Source organism: Tupaia chinensis, unplaced genomic scaffold, assembly GCF_000334495.1.
Source record: "Tupaia chinensis unplaced genomic scaffold, TupChi_1.0 Scaffold000111_1, whole genome shotgun sequence".
Classification (NCBI taxonomy): Eukaryota; Metazoa; Chordata; class Mammalia; order Scandentia; family Tupaiidae; genus Tupaia; species Tupaia belangeri.
The window spans coordinates 620,592-629,745 of record NW_006159575.1 but is presented as its reverse complement, the minus strand read 5'-3'; positions in this window follow the sequence as shown (position 1 = coordinate 629,745).

Genomic DNA, 9,154 nt, shown 5'->3' with positions numbered 1-9,154 from the left:
TGAAAATAATAGTGATGATAATAAATAAAATTAAATAATTATAATACAAAATTAATCATTGTTGTGTTATCTAAATTTTAAAGCATTTACCTATTACGTTTTCATACTAAGCCACTGTTTTAGAGAAACAAAACTGCTCAGTAAATATGAGTTCAAATGCTGTTAATATGTTTCCTAGCAGATCAAAGAAACATTCCCATTTGGGGGCTCTATAAAACTGTGATCCCCAAGAGTCTTTTTTTTTCAGAGGGACGAAGAACAGCCTAGAGAATGATTATTCTCCTATCAGCTGCTCAATCGGTTTAGGTTTTTCTTAGTTTATTTATTTCCCGTTACCTCATCCAGTTATCTAAATTTTTATCATCTTTATTGAAGTAGACCTTTGTCTTTCTGCCTGGTATGCTTGTCCTTTAGGGAATCACTTTCCCATTGTAATCCCCTTTGGTTCGCATGATTCATATGAGACTGACCCCAGCCCCAAGAAGAGGCACTTGTTCCAAGCCAGGACAATCAAAAACGCCCCATGGTTACATCATCATTGTATCCAGAAAAACATCCTAGACCCTCTCAGAGATAGTCTAAATGGGAGTGATGCTAAATGCACAACGTAGCAAGCAGTCTAGCAAATTCAAAAGAGGAGCAACCTAGCAGAGAGTATGGAGGGTGAAAAGACCAAAAAGTAAAAGAACGTCATGAAAAAGACTTCTGTGAAAATGTCTAGCACAGAGTATAATACAAAATAGGTACTGAACATTCCATCTCTGTTTTACTCAAGCCATTTCTGGGGAATCACTCATTTACTCAAGTTTATTTTCCCTGGTTGCTAATGTTTCATTGCCATTTCTGAAAAGGTCAGATGAAAAGGAGATCTTTCATTTGTCCTTAAATTCTAGAGTAGGGGCCAGAAGATGGTGTAGCAGTTATGTCTCTGGACTCCCACATGGCCGACCGCAGTTCGAGTCCTGGATGTGGTGGCTTGAAACTCACACAGGGTGCATGTTCATGAATGCCCAAGATCCCAGAATGAGAAAAGAGAAGGGATTGTAGCATGACCATCCCTCCACCCCTGGGGGGGGGGGAGTGATTTCTCACTTTCCCTCTCACTATCTCTCTCTCTCTCTCTGGCAAGCATATGCACCCTAAAGCAAAATAAAATAAAATAAAATAAATAAAAATTCTAGAATAAACTCGGTGTGGCTTAGCAGCCTAAGAAACCATCTCAGGCATCTAGGATTGCAGGATTATCAAACATGGATATCTTCAAAGGCAGAGCTGGGTCTGCTCTCCATGAGACAGTGCAGGGTGCTGAACCAGATCTGACTTACACCTGGTGAGGGGCAGGACAGCTAAGGAGGGCAGACAGAATTTGTGAGGAGGGCAGAAAGAACTCGTTAGGCCAGAGGCAGAGGCCTTGGAATTTAGATAGGAGATCAGTCAATATGCCTAAGTCTGCAGCACTCAGGTAGGACGAGGTAATTGTTGATGAGCCCAGAGATGAACCTCCTCTGCACACCTCAACCACATCCAAAAGGGCTTGTGAGAAGAAAAGAAGCAGCAGATCCATCAGTGACATGCAAAGACAGAGCTGTCAGTGGGCAGAGGGGGGAAAAAGAAAAGAAGATTGATAAATTCATAATCTCTAAACTGACCAAACGTAAGTAAATAACTATAAGCAGAAACACTATTTATGTATTTCATATCAGATGAAAGAAATGTTCACGCTGGGGGCCCAAACTTCTGAAATGATATCTGAGCTCCAAAAATTCTAGAACTTGTCCTGTATTGAGTGTGACAGGAGATGCTATTTCTGGTGTTTGACCTTAGAACTTTGTCTCTTTCCCGGTTTGAACAGCACTGTCATTGAGCAGCCTGCCACAGACATGCACAATTAAATCATTCCTTAGGAGCCATTAGCATGGCAAAAACAATTGTCACCAAGGTTAATTTCTTCAGTAACCTTTAAATTTATCCTCCACATAAGTCACCAAGAATATATCAATAATTATTTGATTTGTAGATGTTTCTGACAAAGCAGAGTGAAGGACCGTCTTCCAAGATGCACGATGGTAAATGAAATAACAGCTAACGGGTGACTAGAATATTCCTTCTTATACTGAAGTAGCACAGTTTAAAAGTTATTGATTCTCTTGGTCAAAAGATGATTGCCATGATTTAAAAAAAAAAAAAAAAACTTGAAACTCATCGATTGTATTATCACTCTCATTTTTATGCAAAGGAGTGAGAAAATACATAAAGCAAACAAATGTGCCAGTGTCACAAAGTAAACTAATGAACAGAGACATTTAAACAACATCACAGGTTTTTCATTATGGAAAACCAAAATAATTAGCAGTTTTCACCGAAAATGCTTCCTACTTCTTTTACAAATCATTAAACAGAGGCACTTTTGTCATGAAATTACTGTGCAATCCTATTTTTCTTTCATAATGTTCTCTTTTTCTTTTTTTTTTTTTGGCATTTCAAAATAAAGGCTTAACTAGTCATTAACACTTTAAACCTTGTGTAACTTTTTCACAATTTAAATTCAGCACAGACCCGCTCATATTTTAAAGGAAAGTGTCAAAGTAAGGTAGAACAAGGGCAGAATGTTAAGGAAAAGGGCAGAATGAATAGAAGAAATCACCCTCCAGAGGAACTATGTTAGACTTTTAACCCAGTTCCTCTTTAGGCCTGTACTGTCTTGAAATAAACAAATGGGTTTTGAGGCAAACCGCTCAATTTGAAGTTGCCTTACACTGTTTGTTATACTCCTGCAGTAGTAGATTTTATGGGTCAACTTGACTGAATACCAGGATGCCCAGAGATCAGGTTGCAGATTATTTAGGGGTATGTCTGTGAGAGTATTTCCAGAAGGTATCAGCGTTTGAGTCAGTAAACCGAGTAAAGCAGATATTTTTTTTTCACAATGGGGTGGTAGGGGAAGGTTGCTATCATTCCATTTATTGAGGACCTGAATAAAACAAACATATAAAGGAAGAGATTCGCCTTCTCTCAGGCTGATGCTTGAGCTGGGAAAGACCTTATGCTATGGGGTCCAGCAAATGGCATAGCAGTTTTGTTGCTGGACTCCCACACGGCCAACCACAGATCAAGTCCCACAAACAGTGGCTTGAAACTCACACCTGGCACATGTACATGCCCAAGATTCTAGGAGGAAAATGGAGATGGGATTGTGGGTCCCCCCTAGAGGGGGGTGATTTCTCACTTTCCCTCTCACTCTCTCTTTCTTTCTCTCTCTAGTAAGCACACATGCCCTAAGGCAAAAACCTCTAAAACTCTTTTAAAAATTTAAAACATGAATTGGGGGGCTAGGAGGCAGCATGGTGGTTAAAGTGCTAGCCTCCCACATAGCTGACCACGGTACGAGTCCTAGAGAACTAGAGACTTGAAAATCATGCCAGGCTCATGTGTATGCCCAAAATCCTAAAAGGAGAAGGGATTACAGTGTGACCATCCCCTTCCCCACTCCCCCAGAGGGGACGAGGGTGTGATTTATCACTTTCCTTCTCACTGTCTCTGTCTAGCAAGTGCATGCTCCCTATGACAAAACCCTAAAAAATAAATAAAAGTAAAACTTGGATGTTATATATATATATACCATCAGATCTCTAGTTCTCAGGTCTCCTAAATGAACTACATGGCTTTCCTGGGTCTCCAGGATTCAAATGACAAAGTAGGGGACTTCTCAGCCCCCATAATCATGTGAGCCAATATGCTATATAAATCTCTTTCTGCTCAGTCTCTGTGGCCTTAGAGTGTACCGGGAAGCTGGGAGCCATATACAGAGCATGGTCAAGTCATGGCCCAGTTGTCTGGAATACACAATGGGAAAGGGCACGCCTGTGTGCCTAGGATCCTGGTGGGCTGGAGGACTGAAGAAAGGGGATCATGGTGACCCAGCCCTGAGAAAGACGGCCCTCTCTCTCACTTCTGCAGGTGCACACACTCTGTCAGGAATGAATGAATAAGTAAGCCTCTTCCTAAATATCTATTTTGATATAGATATATCTTCCATAAGTGTATTTATAACTGTCTATAGATAGAGCTACTGTGTATCTATCTATAGATGTAACTATATCTGTCTCTGGTTCTGTTTCTCTGGAAAATCCTGACAAATACAACTCCTGACAGTCAATATCTATCTAGTCATTTCTCTTGAGAGATGTCTGCTTAGGTCTAAACAAGCTATTAAAAGTTAAACTGTAACTGTAACTTCATGTCATCCAGCCATAGCCTCTTAGCAATTACAGATGGAAAGTATATGTACCTCTCATAACTTCAGAGATTAAGACAAACCATTTATTTTAAGGGGATCAGGAGTACAGACATGACCTGGGACCAGCAGTTAGTATAATAGCTATGTCACTGGACTCCCATGTAGTCGACCACAGTTTGAGTCCCAGACCCGGTGACTTAAACTCACGCCTGGTGAGTGTACGTGTATGCCCAAGATCCCAAGAGGAGAATGAAGGAGAAGGAATTGTAGTGTGGCCATCCCCTCTAGGGGGTGATTTCTTGCTTTCTGCCTCACTGTCTCTGTTTTTCTGGCGAGCACTCGCGCCCTATAACAAAAAAAGAAAAAGAAAGAAAGAAGCAAAACAAAACAAAATGAAGTAGAGCCATGATCTTATATTAGAACTCAAAGTTGACATTACCTTGAGAAATTTCACTTCTCCTAAACAGTGCCACCAGATGAACATAACATATCATGTTCAATTTTGATTGACTGGTAACTGTCATTGAGGGTCTATCTGAAAACATCCAGTATTAAGCCACCAGCATATCAGAACGATGGTTCCTGAGCAATATCTACTGAGAAACAATAAATAAAACATATTGCCATCGAGAAATAAAAGCAATGCTGAGCTCCTAGACTCAAAATCTGCTCCCTCACTGTGCCACTATCCACTGTCTATTGCCCTTAACTGACCTATCTCAAATTCAGGACCTATTGCCCATAACTGACCTATCCCAAGTCTACCTAATCACCTTCCTTGGTATCCTTACACTTAATCTTGTGGCCCACCCCACCCCCACCCCCATCCAGTATGTTCAATTTCTTTTACATAAAACCTCTAGGTGTGTTACAAAAAACAGAGTGTCTTACCATCTCCTCATTTAAAATATATGTAGTATAGATATACACGTATATTTCCATATGAACAATATTTCTTTTTTAGTTTTTGCTGTCAGGTGCATGTGCTTGTCAGCAGGTGACATAGTGGTTAAGGTGCTGGATTATCACATGGCCAACCATGGTTCGAGTCTCAGACCTGGCAGCTTGAAAATCAAGCCAAGCTCTCATTGCATGAGTGCCCAAAATCTCAGGAGGAGAATGGAGGAAAAGGGATTGCAATGTGGCCATCTGCCTTCTTGAGGGATGATATTTCTCACTTTCCCTCTTATTGTCTTTCTCTAATCTCTCCTCTCCGGCAAGTACACATGTTCTATGGCAAAAACCTTTAAAAAATCATAATAAAATAATATAGGTTAGAGCCCAGCCTGATAGAATGGTAAGTAGCATACCGAACTGCATAGTGGAACCACATGCTAACTGGGTTTGGCCATGGAACATGTTGGGCCCATACCAGGGCTAAAGAGGCTGATGAGATGGAGGAGTGGAGGAGCGGATCATGGCATATGAGTTCCTGTTGAGGAAACTTCTCTCTCGCTCTCTTTCTCTTTCTCATACACATGCACATGCTCTCTATCATGAGCCAAAAAGACATAAAATAAAAGCAACAAAATAGATGTTATCTTTACAAATCTTGACAGGCTTTTTTTTTGAGTCTTGACAAGCATTCCATAAAATTTAAAAAGTTATTTACATATGAAGAAAATCAACATCATCTCTCTTGATTTATATTATGATGTCTAATATAATTCATGTGTAAAAATTGTTTTTATCATTTGACAGTAGATATGAAGACATGTGAAAAGTGACAGGAATCTCTAAAGCAAAACTAAGTTTTAGACACTAATTTCAAGTATGTTCTAATAACAGAAATAAAAAAAGAAAATGAAAATTATGTTAACTTTGAATGTCAAGAGTTCACAGTAAACCTACTAAATTTCTTATTAAAATCTTCACACATCTAAAGCTGTAATATAATTCACACCTCTCTTGACGCTCACCAATTAAAAAAAAAAAAAAGCTAGGTTTATTTTAAAAACTCCTATTTCTTTTCTCCAAACTGGTTTAGGAAATGAATATCTTGTGCCTCAAATTATCTTAATTAGAATTACTAAGTCAGTCCTCTCTGAAAATAAATCTCTTTTGTCTACTTGTCAAAATCTATTTGTTTTTTCTTTGGGGTGATACTTCCCAGAGAAATTAAAGAATATTCATCCAATTCTTTTACACTCTTATTAGGAATTCTGCTTAACAACATAACAGTGAAAATTTAACACCATAAAAGAATGAAGATGAAACAAATAAAAGGAACTTGATATTTTCATGAATAAAAAGGGATTTTTTAATAGACCTACTTAAAGTTGTTTATTAAACCAAGTTGTGTGTATCTTCTAGGATTTGTTCCCTTATATTTTAGGAATAATGGAAAACCAAGCTCTAATCAATCTCCAAGAATGTCTCCTACCCACACATTTCTACCTCACTGGGGAACAAGAATTAATAAATCTCTTAGGCCCATTCTACAAGGATCATCATATTTCTCCCCAATACTATATAGCTGATAGATAAATAGATACTATGTAGTCTTTTATACATTATTCACTAAAGAAAAGGGTGCCCTTTAAGGATTTTTTTTTTTTAATTAGAAAACAAAAAAAGACCTGAAGGAGCCAAATCAGGATGGATGATGGAGATTTTTTTTTTTTTTTTTTTTTTGATGGATGAGGTAGATTTTTTTTTTTTTTTTTTTTTTTTGCTGTAGGATGTATATACAGTCACCAGAGAGAGATAGAGAAAGAGATCAGGAAAGTAAGAAATCACTCCACAATGGGGATGGCCATACCACAATCCTTTCTCCCCCCTTCAACTCTTGGGATTTTGGTCATGCGTGCACACACGTTCAGTGTAATTTTCAAGTCACAAGGTCCAGGACTCGAACTGTACAATCACCATGTAGGATCCAGTACCTTCACCACCATTTCACTTGTTGGTCCCTCCCTATACTATTGTAACAAAAAATGTTTAAAACATTATTAAAATTAGCCACTTCTATTTTTCATTTATTTATTTCAATGAAAGAGACAAGGTCGCACTGTGTCACAATTCTCCTGCTCTAGCCTCCTGGTTACCTAGGACCACAGGGACATGCCACCAAGTCAGGAACATACTCTGGTTTCCCATACAGCCTGGTCACTATGAAGCAGCACCCTCCCACTTGCTTAACCATGGCTGGACCTAGCCACTTTCTACTTTTTGAAACTGAATTCTCCTCTCACACTTTTCTGATGTTCCTGCTTCCAAACGAACTGGATCCTTTGTGGCTTAGACTTCCTTCACTGGTTTCTGTCCCCTGCTCTTTCCTCCCTGAAGGTAGGTGTTTCCCAAAGCCCCCCAACATTCTCCACTTCTGAATTTAAGTCTGCTGTCATATCTCTACTACCACTTTTTTTTTAATAATTATTTTATTTTATTTTATGTCTTTATTTTAATTTGACCAGAGAGGGACAGAAAGAGAGAGAGAAAGAGATAGAAAGTGATAAAGCAAGCTGCCAGGTCTGGGATTCGAACCGCAGTCAGTCATGTGGGAGTCCAGTGCCCTTCATCTCCACACCACCTTCCAACCCTATCTACTACCACTTTTTTAGGCAGCTAATTTCCAAATCTGTGTCTTTAGCTTGTGTTCTCTTTACTGAACTAAAATGTCTTTTTGATTCCCTTTCAAAGATTTCCACTTATATATTACTAAAGCCCACACAGTCATCACCATCCTCTCATACATAGGGTCCCCCTTTGACTCTTCCTTTTCTCATTATGGCAGTTCATTTCTCACTACTGTTTCCATCAAGTCCCAAATTTCAGTTTCCTGTGCCCACACCTTCTCTTTTATCTCCTCAGTTCAAGCTATCATTCGTTTTTACCAGTCCTTCCATCAATAGTTCTCATAGCTATGCATTTTTTTAATTTCCACAACTACCATGTCCATCAAAAGGTTCTTATCTTTAATATCTAAACTACTTCACTAAAATTCTACTTGGCCTTTTTATTTTAGTTTCCCACACATTATAATCAATTTTGCTGTCCATTACAAAATGAATCTCTCTAAAATGTCATCATGATTTCACCCTTTAGTTAGATCTCCAAGCAGTACTTCCTCACAGTTTCTAACAAGAAAAAATACCTTTATTCATACCTTTCCAATCCTTGAGCTGTTAATCTGCTCTGTTTGATCCCTTAGAAAGTCCCTCCCAGACCTCTTACCTAACCCTGCCCATCTATTAGAGCACCAGCTAAGATTCGTTTCCTCTTCCATGGCCTTTCCTCAGAATTCAGTGCCTTTGCTTCTCAAAATATATCACACTAACAGTCTGCCCAATTCTTGTGGCAGTTCATTATAGTAAAACTGGAAAACAGCAAGATACCAAAACACCCAGATCTAAGCATAACTCTATTATTAAGCTGCCTCAGGATCCCTATTAAAAGTCCTTTTACTTCTCCAAGCTTCAGGTTCTTATTGGAAAAACATAAATAAAGGAAAAGAAAAGAGAGAAAGACTAAAAGAGACTTCATCTTCAAAGATACAATGAGCCAATTGCCTTCTGATTTTCTAATATCATTGTGTATCAAGTCTTTTTCTTTTTCTGTTTGTTTTTTTTTTTTTTTTAAGGTTTTTGCCATAGGGTGAAACACACATGCCAGAGAGACACAGAGCCAGTAAGAGGGAAAGTGAGAGATCACCCCCCAGTGGGAATGGCCACACTGCAAATCTTTCTACTCTATTCTCCTCCTTGTATTTCAGGCATGCACTTACACATGCCTGGTGTGATTTTCAAGCCACCAGATCTGGGATTTGAACAGTGACTGATTATGTGAGAGTCTAACACCCTAACCATTATGCCACCTGATGGCCCCCATCAAACTTTTTCAATAAACTTGTCTCCAAAAGTAGACTGTAAGTTCCTTAGCAAGAAATTTGCTAAAGCACAGTGCCTAATATACTTT